Source organism: Nyctibius grandis, chromosome 2, assembly GCF_013368605.1.
Source record: "Nyctibius grandis isolate bNycGra1 chromosome 2, bNycGra1.pri, whole genome shotgun sequence".
In the NCBI taxonomy this organism is placed as follows: domain Eukaryota; kingdom Metazoa; phylum Chordata; class Aves; order Nyctibiiformes; family Nyctibiidae; genus Nyctibius; species Nyctibius grandis.
In genome coordinates this window covers 58,616,583-58,631,286 of record NC_090659.1, presented here as the reverse complement: position 1 = coordinate 58,631,286, position 14,704 = coordinate 58,616,583, and the positions used below count along the sequence as shown (strand labels likewise).

Below are 14,704 nucleotides of genomic sequence, written 5' to 3'. Positions count from 1 at the left end.
CACCTAAGGCACAAAATAAGGAGGTGAAGATCAGTAGCTGTAGCACCATCAGGATGCTGGTGTCACACGGGACCTCTGCAACCTGGGATAGCCACTGTCCCAGACATTCGCCTGTGCTGTCAGCTGGTTCAGCTGGGCACTGCAGCTGGTGAGCTGTTTAGTTTCAAGCCAGCTTGTTTTGGCATAGAGGATGCTTTGCTTCCAAAGTGAAATTTTGCTCTGTGGCACACCTGAAGCACCAGCAAGTTGTCGAGCCAGAGCCCTTTGCAGAAACATTAGATATGGAGAAGTTTTCCCAAGGTCTGGTGGCAACCTTAATTCTTGAAATAAGGCTCCACTGGCTCCTGCTCACAGTCACTGTACCACTACATGGAGGGCACAGCTCAGCTGGCTTTTGACCCATGCAACAGCTTATCTTGAAGTAATCCATAGTCCCTTATGAACTACGTCTTTAATTTTCAGGCTGGGAGTGTGGAGATGGGCTGGAAAGAGAGCCATCTACCACATCTTTTCCCTTAATTCCCCCTTTCAGCTCTTACCCCTCTCTCTCTGCCAGCCAAGCAATGGCAATCTGCAAGTTTGCTATCCCCAGCCCAGCAGCCTTGAGCTACTGATGGATCCCCATAAATTGTTTGTACAGCTTTTGTTTTTGGTCTGAACTAGGTATAATGTAAGTTTTTCCTTTCTCAGAAATAAGCAATTCAGCAAACAGGCAGTATTAGAAGGAGTGCTTTACTGCCATGTGTATGGGCTGGGGTTTGTCTGAACAGCCAGGTCCCCTTTTGAATATTGATGTTCTTGGTCCAGCTCTGCTCAAGCAGCTTCTCGCATGCCTCTACCTCTTTCTTCCAATGAGCTAGGAAAATAAAATCTGAAAAATAGCAGCGGTATTAGGACAAATGAAATTCACTATTTTAAAAATAGTTGAAAAATATCAATACTTGTTTTTAAAGACCATCAGCTTATTACCTGAGAATTTCTGGGTGGTCTGGAAAAAAAAGTTTCTGCTTCCCCATCTCTATGTAAAAGTGAAGGCTGAAGTACAGAGGTGCTGTCGGTGTGTTTAGGGTGGTGCAGAAAGTCGATGGGAGGCCGTGGATGGAGCAAGCTGGGAACGTGTAGCGCATTCAGAGGAGGGAATAGGAGAAGAAGGCTTATATATTTGGCAGCCAACATATTTTAAAATGGGACTGTTGCTACATTTTTCCCTTTAGCTTGAGGTTTGGCTAAAATATAGATGTCTATTTTCAATTTAAAACACTGTTTAGCAAGTAGGACACTTGTAGAAAGGGTTGACGGGCAGCCCCCGGGGAGCGATGCCCTCTCCTTCTGCCTAGGGACAGTTGTCTCTGCGCAGGCTGCCCGGCCTGCCCGGTACAGCCTGCCCTCCTCATGCAGCGGTGGCTGGTCTCTCCTGTGAGCGGTGATGCTGCAGCATGAGGCACCCGGGGAAACCACACGCTCTTGGGCTCCGATCTTCGATTATTTATGATCTTGCCTCAAGCTTGAGCTGTGGGTCCCTACGCGGTTGCCTCTGTAGCTTCACTGTTATTACTGTTTCTCTGGAGCCTTTTATTTGCCTCGTTCCTATTCTTGGGGAAGTTGCTAAATTAAAATAAATTCTGTAAATTCCATGGATAATATACAGCTTCAGTGACACGGCCTGAAGCTTTTATTGGCAACAATTATCTCTAACTACAGATTCTTTTTTATACACCTTTCCTTCCCACTAGCTCGGGTATGGAGAAGCTATTGCTGAGGCAATAATTTTCTCATATACCTGTTTATGATTTTGTTCCTTCAGCCCGTAGGAGAAGGAGAGTCACTGCCTGAGAAGGACGCTCAGAGCCAGGTGCCCAGCTTGAAAGTGTGCTGCAATTTTGGTACAGGGAGAGGATGAAGCTGGATGAAATTCCTCCATTTGTGCTGTGCAGAATTCGTGGCCTGAGGGATTTCCCCTGGCATAACTTTTAATCAATCATCAGTGGCATTTTTTTCAGTTCCTTGCTTTCTGCATTAACAGCACATGGGCATGTGTTTGGTGTTTGAACATGACTGCAAATAGTGACTACTAGATGCAGTCCTGCTGTTTGCTAGCACTGAAGAGGCATGACAAAGAGCCTGATTCGTGCTTCCGCGGCGAGTTGCTTCATGTCTCTGACCGCATAGGAGGCCCTGCCAAGAATAGGCAAGAAAAAGGTACTGTCAGTTCAAGGTTCCACTTTTTAGTATGCTTCCTAGTTCTTATATGGCAGAGTGATGTAGAAAAGACATTTGCCTGGAGATCTCCGTTCCCAAGAGCAGTTACGAGCTTGGGGACGTAGTTTCACAGGATGGTCAGGCCAGAGCTGTGCCTCTTAGAATCATAGAATCGTCTTGGTTGGGAAGGACCTTTAAGATCATCAAGTCCAACCTGCCAGCAACCAAGCAGCACAAGTCTCTGCTCTCATCTAAAGCTCCTTTGCTGGCCCAAACGTCTTCCAGAAATTTTGCCAGGGTGGCTCTGAGACGCCAGAGGTTACGACCGATTATGCCAAAGCCACCAATGCCTTTGCTGTGCCCAGTCACCAGGTCCACCTTGCACGTCCTCGGTGCACTCGATGATCTTAAGGGTCTTTTCCAACCTAAATGATGCTATGATTCCTCTCCTTATTTTGCTCCTCAGCTTGTTGAGCCCTGGCATCCTTCCAGCTTTACAGCCCTGGGCACTGAACACCTACATTTGCTTTGGATGCCTGGTGGAGGGGAGATCTCCCTAGCTGAAGGAGGAGCAGGCTCTGATGGCTGGGTTACAAGCTTGTGCGTGTGTGTGCATGTGCACGTGCAGGCACCAGCCCCACAAGGACGTAGCCCTGACGGTAGGACAGCGTCTGACTGCCTGGGCCGAGATACCTCGGCCAGACTTGCAGTTCCCACAGAGACTCCAGCCACCAGAATCCCACCTCCCTTTCCTCGCCGTCCTTCCCCCTGCCCTTCCCTCACTTTGGGGGATGTTTCAGGCATTTCGACATCACCTGAAGAAGCTCTACTTGTTGGCAGGGTTTAACTGAGTTGTGCACCCTTGCCTCCCAAGCAAAGAAAGGGCTGAGGGCAGGAGGGAAACAAAGTCCTCAAGGACGGTATATCAGATGCTTTGACTGGAAATGCAAACTATAGAACTGGGTAACACTAATGTTCTAGGTACAACAAAATAAATTACCTAATTATTCATCTGTTCTCTGATGAAAATCTACTGGTTTGGACTGGCCTAATTTTCTCTTTGTCTGCAGCTCTCTGATCACATCCTATTTAATTTCCCCTTTCACTGAGAAACCACGCTTCCAAATGTGAGCGTTGTTAGCGTGCTCTGCCTAATTAGTTATAATAATCTTTGTTGAGGGACGCTGAATTCAGAGAAATCCAGTAAAAACTGTTTTATTTCTTTTTCCCCCCATTAGCCTTGTCTGTCAGGCTGGTTTTTGTTGTTACAGTGCCAACCACATCTGGTAAAATTTCCATAGCCCTGAGGCCACTGGCAAGCACAGCCGGCATGGAAAGCATCTGGCAGCATGTGAAGGAGGATGAAGGCAGGGACGGGTGCTGTCCTCCAGCTGGAGACAGCCAGCAGAGACCTTCAGACCGAGGCTTAGTTCACAGTGTGCTCCTTCTGGGGGGATGTTACGCCATTTTATTTACAACCCGTGAAGGGTTTCACCGTCCACCTGCTGGGAAGACACGTGAACAGAGATTTTAGGAGCCTCTGGACAAAGCGGTGCCCTGTTTTGCTCGGCAGCAGGAGAGCTGCCACCAGTACCCCGCGGTGGCACAGTCTGCTCCGCCTGCTTTGGCTGGCCTGCAGGCACTGCCCGAGCGGGGTGTTTTTGCAGCTGTTAACTTTCTTGTGGGGTTTATTTGCGCTCATATTTTCCTTACTTGATTTCTCGATTGTTGCCCTACCTGAAAATACTTTTTGCAGAGGTTTACACCCTTGGCTTGATGGAGTGTTTTCTGTACCTACGCAACCAGTCCTGCCCGTGAGGGCTACCAGGCTGGCACAGAAGTGCTGACCCCGTAGGCGGACCCACCCCAGATTTGTCCCCTTGGGTCCCACTGTGCAACCAAGCCAGTGGCCAGGCATCCTCCTGAAAGATGTTTTCTTGCAGAAACTGTGTGTTTTCTGATACGTAACTGCACCTTTGAGCCTTCTATGTGTGATACGCAACTGTGCCCTGGGTTGGACCTGGCAGATGATCCAGCTCTGGGTGGATCTGGCGCTGCTCTTCAGGAAGGCATGCTGGAGCCAGTGCCCCCTCCTTCTGAGGCTTTGAACACTCAAGAAGCATCAGACTGGAGCACTTCTCCTATGAAGACAGGCTGAGAGAGTTGAGGTTGTTCAGCCTGGAGAAGAGAAGGCTCCCAGGAGACCTTCTAGCAGCCTTTCAGTATCTGAAGGGGGCCTACAGGAAAGCTGGAGAGGGACTTTTTACAAAGGCATGTAGTGATAGGACCAGAGGGAATGGTTTTAAACTGAAAGAGGGTAGATTTAGATTAGATATTAGGAAGAAATTCTTTCCTGTGAGGGTGGTGAGACACTGGAACAGGTTGCCCAGAGAAGCTGTGGCTGCCCCCTCCCTGGCAGTGTTCAAGGCCAGGCTGGATGTGGCCTTGCGCAACCCGGTCTAGTGGAAGGTGTCCCTGCCTGTGGCAGCGGGGTTGGAACTGGGTGATCTTTAAGGTCCCCTCCAACCCAAACCATCCTGTGATTCTGTGATTCTATGACTTACAGGGCAAGCCATCAGCAGCTCTGTTGGCTGTGCAAAGGCAAGCAATACACATGCAAGCTGCGGGTCACGTTATGAGGGCTTTTCCTAGGATTCAAGAAAACTTTATAAATGAACCGTAGAGCAAAATGGATGTAATTTTTCAGAGCTCACTGTATATAAAGACGGCATTTACCCAGAGAAGTGCTGTTTCCACAGTATACAGAGAACAGGAATACACTGTTAGATTGATCCCTTGTAGCTGAAAATTACCATTACATTTCAATTGCATACAGGCATCTTAAACTATTAATGGGATTCCTGCCTGAGGGTAAACATTGTAGATTCACATTCTGAGATTTTTAAGAGCTCTTTGATTGCTCAGAACTAGGGCTGTTAAACACAGTTATTTGCTTTATACATCTTAAATGGATCAATATCAACTGAAGAAATATCAGGGGGATAGAGAGTGAGAGTAAAGGAGCAGGAGTAAAGCTACTGCCAGTATCCCTCGGGTCTTAAGGGATATCTAAATATGACCAAGGTTTTGTCCCTTACCTGTAACCTTGTCACTGACCAGCCCCTGAATCCTAGGTGAAATTCATGCAGTTGCACTCAGCACATATGCTTTAAGCAAAAAACAAGCTGTCACCTTTAATCAGGCCTTTTCCAGCTGCTTAACTTTTCTGGGAAAAGGGACTGTAAAATCATTCTCCTTTTTCTGATGGGAAGCAGGTTGTCAAAGGCTACTTTAATAGAAAGCCCCATTTCTCTTTTCTCCTGAAAAATAAGACTTTGTGGACTAAAGTTTCCATGACAGAGTAGCAGGCGTTACACACAAGCAATGTAACTTCCCGCGGAGTGGTTTGGGAACGAGCCCCAGACCCATGCACACCATTCCCCTCACAGTTGCAGATGTCCCATGGCCTGTTCTCCGGAGTACCAAAAGTCTGCAGCCTACGAGCCGAGAAGGAGAACGGCCCTTGCAGCAGGGATGCTGTCCTGGGCAGTCCTGTGAGCTCTTGGTCGCCCGGAGGACTCGTCTTTGAGCTTCCCTCTCCATATGGGAAGCTAGATTTCACTCCTGGATCCAAATGGCTTCTTCTTGAACAGACACACCACTAGTCACGTCGCATGGGGCTTCAATCTGCCTCTTTGTCTTCATGCTGTGCCTTGCTCAGGCACCTGTGTCCAGTGCTGTTGTTCTTTCTACTCTTGTCCTCTCACCAGCTTCTTAAAGCTCTCTGTCGCACAGGAGAAGTCAGGCTGAGGTGGAAGAAGCTGCTTTGCCTTCTCCTTTCCAGGTTCCTGTTTGTGCTATTCCTCCTTTTGCAGCTGTCTTAGGGTAAGGTTTCATAAGATGGTGTGAGCCAACGTAACAGTTCACTGCTGCCAAAAGGGGATGGTTCCCACCCCAACCCTTGGCCAAAGTTCCTACCATCCTCTGCTAGGTATGCCATGCACTGGGCTCCTCTCTGAGCAAAAGCAGTGGGCAGGTTTTGCCATTTCAGTAGGTAAATGGGCACAGCAAGGGATGCAGTGGGATGGTGTGGCCAGCAGCAGGAGAAGTGGAACCAGCTCCTTTTTCTCAGTTGCAGGCAGCTCTGCCGGCTCAGCTGGGCGTAAAGCTGCAGTTGCAGATTGCAGCTCAGCTCTCTGCCTTGTGCAAGTGCTTCTCAGGTGCCACCTCGCTCCACAGAGAAGGGAAGAGCCTTCAGGATGGCAGAACATGCTGTGTGCTGAGCATGGAGCCAGGTGCCTGTGCTCGCAGGAGAAATTCATGGGAGAATTTCAAGACCTCGCTTTTGACAAGATGGTGATATTTGCTATTACAAACCCAGCCATGCAAAAAGAAAAGCTCTTCTCCAAACAAAAAGGACACATAGGCAGAGTTGTGCAGCTTCGAAAGGTACTTATCTTATGCCCAGACTCTGAAGAATGGTTCATTTTAATTCTTGTAAGTAAAATAACTTTCTGTTTGGGGATCCCATTGAAAAGAGAGCCCAACCGAACTATTTTATTTTTAATCCAGGCTAAGCCTATGCAGGCACTGGCATATCCTTTCTCATACGAAGAGTCATTCTCACCGAATTAAGTCATACCGTTGCTATCCATTCCATTCAATCTACACATTTCTTTATGCAGCCCTGCTGCCCTCTGACTTTCCAACAATGTCAGAAAACTTCAAAGCTGAAGTAACGACAATGGTGACTTAGCATGCCTTATAGGAAAAAGAGAAAGATTAGCCTTCTAACATCATGGAGAGAAGTGCTGTTATATTTGATGCCTCATTTGCCACAAACGGTATCTTAATACAAGCATGTTTCACGATATGTTAATATTAAATCAAGCATGTAATTATTAAGACTGATGTAACACACCTAGAATCACAGCACAGTAATTAGTCTTCCTAGTGCCACTAGTTCAGAGCATTTCAAAATGAATGGTGGTATTCAGAAACGTGATACTGTATGTTCACAATTCCCAAAGAGTAAATAAGATAATTCCATCCATCCCAATGCCACCAAAGATATAATATATCCAAATGTATTCAGGTTTTGAAAATGAGAATGAATTAACAAGATTTTCTAGTCTGAATAGATTGGATGGAGTTTCAAAGTTAGTCTTTGAACCAGATATTAAGTGGATTCTGTGGTACTTTGCAGTGTGGTCCATACATAGCAGACCACAGTACAGTGTAAGGTTCAAACGTAATGAAATAAAAAAAAAAAAAAACAAACCAAATGACGTTGTTTTTGATGGAATTACCTCTTCAGAAACTTTTAGGATGTAGAATAGCACACTGGCAAAGCATGATTATTCCAAATTCCCCGGGAAACAAAAGGATAAAGCATGTTGATACTAGAACGTGTTTTTTGGAGACTGAAAACTCAAATTTGATCCCTGAAGACGTATTTAGCTAGACTTGACATTCAGGCCCAGAAAGCTGTGCCAAGCCATCTAAAAGTCCAGGGCTTCATTTTTAGCCAGCCATTCCTACGTTACAAATGCACAAATGCCATTCAAAGTTGACCTAGAAAGAATTACGTGACACTAATATCGTAACACGAATCCATCTTCAGGAGCTGTCACACAGTTCTGATTTTGTCCAATACTCATATTTGTGAAGCTGAGGTTCAGAAGTTACAGTGTAGTAATTTGTTAACACTAGAGTGCAAAAGCTATCTGGCATAAGGCAGGAAAATCCAAAGCTGTGATATTTTCAGCCATCTATCAGGGCTTAAAAAATAGCTACCAAAAATCCCCCAAACCAAAGGAAAGTGCTTGAGGAAAGTACTTGGAATACATCACAGTCAATAGTGTGGATATCAAGGTCAGCAAGGTCAAGCTATTAACCATCATCAAACCACTTTTCAGACATGCGCACCGTCCAAATCCTTCAGTGGCATAAATCAACCTGATTAGAGTCAAGGAGGTAATAAATGATCTCCTTAAATCACGAAACCCTCCTTGGCAAGTCGCTCTCCATCAGAGATGTTTGCAAGGGCTGTGGGCTGGCCATCAGGAATTCTTTGCTAGGCAAAGCCTGAGCAGAGGGTGCGCAGAACTTGTGGGGTGAAGGCAACGCACACGCAGGTTCAAGCAGTGAAGTCTTCCATGTGTATCAGGACTCCCAACTCTTGGGCCCTTTGCTTATTTATTATTTCATTGAGCATTGAATATGTTCTACTCAGCTGCCAAAAAGCAGCAGATTTTGCTGAAGAGGCTGTTAGAGGAAATATTTCTTCTCTGGCCATCACCTGATGTTACTTTTACCCTTGCCAGATGACTTTGTGAAAGCATGCATCTCTGCTCTTGACGTCCTCCAAGACACATGCTGAACCTTATGCACTGCTAGCTTGTCCCAAGCCATCCTGTTCGGCAGCTTGCTGTTTCTGCAAGGAACATCACCATCTTCTGGCTCACTACGAGATCACTTCATTACTAGACAAGACTCAAAATGGAAATAAAACAGGTTTATTTGACCAAAGTAGAGTGTTAAGCAAGTGTAAAGTGTTAGCCCACTTACAAAAGACTGTAGCTGCCACTCATCCTCTGTTTTAGCTGTTCTCTTCTTCTCATTAGCTTTTCTCCCTGCCTGGCAGTGCTTTACTTCAAACAGCATCTTTTTAATGGGGGATCCTGTTCTCACCCTTTTTTTATTCCTGTTTGCACGTGAACATTTTATGGTTGCTCTTGAAGTGCCAGAGCACATTGCTCTACAAATATAGAGCACCTCTGTGTTGTGCTGATGCTTAGCCATTCATTACATCACTTTTTTTGACTGTGTAAGAATACTAATGAAGTATTTTAAATGCGAGCTGTTTGAGTAGAGAGTCCTTGAGTTTTTCCTCATCTATTTACCCCTTCTCTCAAGAGTCAAGCAATTTGCAACCATCAGCTGACTTCCTGATGTTTTACGAATCACACATACAGAAGGAGCCCTCTGGGACAGCACTTCTTGGTTTGTCTTCCTAGAGACAACAGGAACCTTTTTGTGAGCTACATGAAAATTTGCCACTTATACATTCTAAAATCCCTTACTTTTGACACATTTCTACTTCCACGGTTCGTGTGATGCCCTCAGTATCTGCAGGGACTGCACATGACTGTGATAGCGTGGATGTCTGACCTGCCACGCCAAGTGCCAGGGGATTCTCTTGCAGAGCATCAGTGTTTAAGCTCTGTGGAAGAAGCATGCTTTAGGAGGGAGTGGAAAAAGTAATAAAGTCACCATCACAATGAGCCTCGTTGTTTCATTTCAGCTTTTTCGTCACCAGCCCAGTCTTGATCTCGCTTGGCAATTTTTTCAGATTTCTCCTCCTGAAATTGGTGCAATAATAGGCCAGCAAAGGCCTAAGTGTTGACTTGTATTACTCTGGCCCTGACCTTTAAAATTCAATGCTAGCATAATTTGAGGATAGTAAACAACAAAAAAGTAAAACTATTTTTTATTTAAAGGGATTTTTGTCCCTCTTGAACAGTAATCATTCCTGCTAGAGTGATAAAAATTGAAAGAGCTGCAGATCTCTGTCTCATATTGAGTACTGAGTTCAGAGTCAACTTCTGCAGCCCTCAGATTAGGCTGCAGGAGAAGCAACAGGCAAAAAAAAGAAAGGAGAGGATGAGCTGGTCTGTCTGTGCTGTGAAAGGCACAGGGCCAACAGCAATTTCCTTATTCTCTTGGTAGTTTCATCCAAGTGGAGAGTAGCTCAAGAAATCCCTCATGCTTCAAGTGCTCCCCTGACACAGGGTGTGCGAGAGCAGTGATGGATCACAGGCGTGTTTGCTGGATCACTGCTGCACACCAGCCAGATCCAGGAGCAAACACTGTGTGATGGGTATAGGATGGGGATGCTGTATTTGCTCTGGGCTGGAAACGTTTGGAGCTCCTGCCTAATAAAGAGCTGGTCTCCATGCCCTGTGCTGAGTGAAAAGCTGGAAGAGCAGGACCTTTGGTCGCTGTGTCCTGCATGTGTGGTGGATGGAGAAGCAAGTGGTCCTTCCTTTATTCTGACATCCCAGGGGACATATGAGGGAGGTGGGCTTGCAGGAGAGTCCAGTGAGTGGGTAACATGCTTCTTCATGTTTAACCTTGCCTTGCACCAGGCTGTCCTTGGACTGGTGACACGGTGAAGTTGCGGCAGACATTTCTCAGGGGTCCTCTCCCAGGTCCCTCTCTCAGCTCTCTCACATGCCTATCTGAGGCCACTGCTGGAGTGAGGATGGTGGGCTGACTGATCTCGCCTGTACACAAGTATGAGCTTTCGTGACACGTCTGCGCCCAGAGCGTGTGCAGTGCCACCTCGGAGCCAACGTGTTGGTGCTCCCTCGGGTGCCCCCTCCGGGGTTGCCCAGCAGAAGGGTGAGAGGGCCACCACCAGTTAGGGTTATTAGGGCTAACAACGGAGAGGTCTTGTGGCTCTAACAAGCCCATCTCACAGCCCAGAGGGATGGCATCAGCTCCCGCGTTTCCAACTTTCCCTCTCCCTCATCTTCCACAGTGCTCCTGCTCTGCTCTGCTCCGCCTGTGAAGAGGAATTACCCAGCAAGATGGTGACCCTCAGGGTGATAACCACACAGTTCCAGCCTGTGCCAGTGAGCAGCTAAGTGCTGTCTGCTTTGGGCTGTTTCAGAGCTTTTCTAGGTGAGTTACCTGGACGGCTTTCAATTAAACCTGCAACTTCTCCCTGTTGAGATGGTCTGTCTCCTCATATATAAAACCATTTCTCAAATGTTACAGTAAAAGGCACACAAGTGACACATTTACACAAGGTCCACCTTCATTTCAGGCAGGTTATGGAGAACTGCTGTATTTGTTCCAGGCAGAGACTACCCTCTCTCTTCCCTAATGAAGCCATATGCTTCAATCGTCTGCAGAGAGGCATGCAGTGAGAGTCCCTGTGGTGCTTCCCAGTACAGAACTGGGCAGTCCAGAGTCCCCACAAAGCAATGTAAATGGTCCTCCTCCCTCTTGGAGGATGAGACCATTTGTGCTTTCAGACCCGGTGATTGGGCACCCTCACCCTGCAAGGGACGTTGCAGTGTCAAGGCGCAGCATGACAGCACACGCTGTAGCTTACTGAGGTACAGCTTTCTTAAAGGAGGTTTTGTCCTAAGGTGTTTATGTGCAAAGCCTGAAGGGAAATTACCAGGTCTCCTCTTACCAGGGTTGCACACATATAATGCCACTTCTCATCTGTCCCGGTGAAAGCAACCTTGCACTAAATATTTGTTTAGAGCCTTCATTATTTGAAAAAGGCTGATTGTATGTAGTTTCCTAATAACTGGTGGAGGTTTATACTGTGGGCACCTTTTGATGCAGACTGGCCATCTTCTGAAGGTCAGGGCAGGCCTGTGGACAGTGGTGCTCTTAAGTTCTTCCCCTAGGTCACATCCATTAACCATGTCAGAGATTTTAAAGAGTACTGATGTTTCAATGAAGGAGCTTTTGCCCATGTTGCAGTGCAGTCAAACCGTCACATCAGTAAGGAAACGCAAGGCAAAACTGCTCCGAGCAGGGTGGTCACACAAAGTGCATTTCAGAGCAGCATCTGACCAGGAGTGCTCCTGGAGGAAACCAAACACTTTGGTTGGAAGTGGGAAGCAGCACCTCTTTTATTGAAGTGTGTAGGAACTCATATTCTCCACAGATACGGCAGAGTAGTTTGTGATAGGCCACTTGTTACTTTATTAACAATTCCAACAGCAAATTAAAAAAAAAAAAGGAAAAAAGTGTGCTAAAATAAACTAGACCCCATCCCCATTCCCAGCTGCTAGCTTAATGGTGCTGTTTTTCCACCTGAAGGATGCACATGAAACAGATGCTGCAGCGCCCTGAGCTGTAGGATGCCCACATGTACAGTTTGTTAGAGGGTACATCAGGGAGGGAGACTCGAGCCTATCAACCCCTAACAAGCACTGTAGGCTACTCTTTAAAGTACTTTAAAAGCATTGGTCCTTTGGTCTGATGAGCATTAAATAAACAGGAGTACGTTCCACCCCGGAGAACTGTCCCATAGAATTATTCAAAGTTGTAACATCTGCTGTTATGTAATGGCAAAGCAGATGTTGGGGCTTTCGCTTCAATTTTAGCTGTGCAGGCAGCTCAGCAAAGAAAACTGTTTCCCTGAAGCCACAGTGGAAGCAGGCCAGGGGCAATTTAATAGAAAGGTCAGGGGAAAGCTGAGAGGCAAGGAAAAGTGCAGAGGTTATGGTGGTGTGGGTTCAGGGGATGAAGATATTAAGAATTCTATATCTCAGAGAGGGAATGGGGAGAAGAAAGGACAGAAGTTGACAAAATTCAGCACAGGAAATGGGCAAAGAACAGTTACAATAATCAGAGTCCTGTTTTAGCAGGGTTTTATGAAATAGGGACTAAGGGGAAAGGAAGGATGCAGAGCTGGAGCAGCCCCAGCAAGGACACGGCAGGCACCTCGGATGCTGGGAGGGAGGGGGGCTGTCATCAGTGGGCGCTGTAGTACTCCAAAGGCTGCCGCGGAAGGTGTGTGAGCCACCATTGGGGCTCAGTCAGTGGTCATTTGGGGTACAAAGCATTTAGGAACAACTCAGCAAGAGCTCACTGCAGCTGGGGAACGGTGCTGGAAGCATCAGGAAATCCTACGGTGAATCTGGGTGGGGGTACCTCAGCTGGCAGCAGGGAATCCTGCAGATAACTGTGCCATATATCAGCTGCACGAGCTACAGTATTGGGGCTTTGCCAGCAGCCGTCTGGCCAAGATGGTGATAGGCACTTGGAAAAGCTACAGGAGGTAAGAGAGGCTGCGAGGGTAGAAAACACAATATATCCAGTGCTCCCCATGCAGAGGGGGAACCATTGCGATGGAGCATGGTGCAGAGATTAAATTGTTAGGCAACACAAGCACATGCACAGCTAACCACAGCAAGTCACCAGGAAACTCGGGAGATGCAATTCTCAGTCTAATCTTGAGTGATACGCTAGGCCTGGTCCGTATTGGATTTAAACATCCTTCAGGAATGGAAAGGTAAAAAAAAAAAAAAAAAGTCAATTACAACAACGTTTAACTTCAAGGAGGCAAATCATGTAAAAGTGAGCAAGCTTGTTAAAAGCTACATCCAAAAGTATGGAGTGGGACTGAGATGCCTTATGGACACTGCGTCAGAGGATGAAAGGAAAAATATTTTTTAAGAGACTCTAAAAAGAATCCAAAAAACTCCACTTCTGTGTTTTTAAACAGTAAAAAGAACTACTGGAAGTAGTTTTCCTTCAGAAAATGGAAGACATCTCCCAGTGAGGGTGATACAAAAAAGGATAAGCTCTGGCAGACTAAATGGAAACCCACAGCATGACAGGCCTAAAAAAAAATCCTTGGAATTAGAGGGGGAAAAAAAAAACTATAGAGGCCCTTGGGGGACTTCAAACACTTTCTTTGCAGATGACAAGCCCATGGATGTGTCTCAGATTAATATGCCAGTAGAAAAAAATCTAGACCAAACTGATAGCTGGGGGTCTGTCAGGGAAAGTCGAGGACTTCAGAGGTGGAGGTGGCAGGTGCCCGCGATGTGTCACCTGCTGATGAGGGGAGGCCTCCTTGCGCAGGGATGGAGTTGGCTGATGGCCAGTCTGGAGATCATGGAGGTGACTTGACTTTCTGGAAGACAGTCTGGTTGTCAGGCTGAGACAGAAGTAGGAGACATGTGGATGCACAGGACATATAGGAAAGAACCAATGTGGATTTTGTAGGGGGGGGTGGTAACCCTATTTCATCAGGTGTATTCAATCAAACCAATTCTTTCAGAGCTTCTTGATAAGGCCCTCAATCCAAGATTTCTGAAGAAACGAGGATACAGGATAGTTTTAAGAGCAGCTTTAAAATAGGGAGTAAAAATAGGGATAAATAAGCAGCTGGAAGGAGAATATGGGTGAAGTCTAAGAGAATTTTATGTTGTGACCTACATTATTCAAAATACTTGTAAGTGGTGTATGAAGAAAAGCATCCATTGTGAGGTGAGAGGGTTTGTTGGTCAAATAAAATTATCCAGAGTTATCTGAACTGAAACCAGCTGCAGAGAGTTGCAGAAGGATCTCATGGTACCGATTAGCTGGAGGTAAAGTCAGAGATGAAAGCTGGCGTTATTACATTCAGAGTAATTCACATAGGGAAAACAATCTTAACTATATACATATATGTAATGATGGGCTCTCCGTTTCCTCGAACCACAGAAGAAATATCTGGTAGTGCTTGTGAACAGCTCTTTGAGAACATCAGTTCAGTGTTAAGTAGTAAAGAGACTCTTGGTAATTACTAGGAAAAGAAGGGAGCACAAAACAGGGCGCATCATTACACTATAAATTTATGATGCATCCTCTTTTCATATACTGTCATCTCATCTCAAAAGGTTATAGTCGAAATGAAAAAGAGGTAGAGAGAATAACTAGAATTTGCTGTATAGATCTGCTTCATAAAAGGTACTGAACAGAA

At 46.1% G+C, this 14,704-nt stretch overlaps 1 long non-coding RNA gene across 1 annotated transcript; it reads right to left on the bottom strand.

The window, feature by feature from the left end:
- Nucleotides 1-410: 410 nt before the first annotated feature.
- On the bottom strand, nt 411-6,062 carry LOC137677435 (uncharacterized). The gene is made up of 4 exons (XR_011050274.1): nt 5,392-6,062; nt 1,781-2,175; nt 970-1,108; nt 411-871 (listed from the first exon to the last, which is right to left on the bottom strand). It is a non-coding gene; the product is annotated as an uncharacterized lncRNA (long non-coding RNA).
- Nucleotides 6,063-14,704: the final 8,642 nt, after the last annotated feature.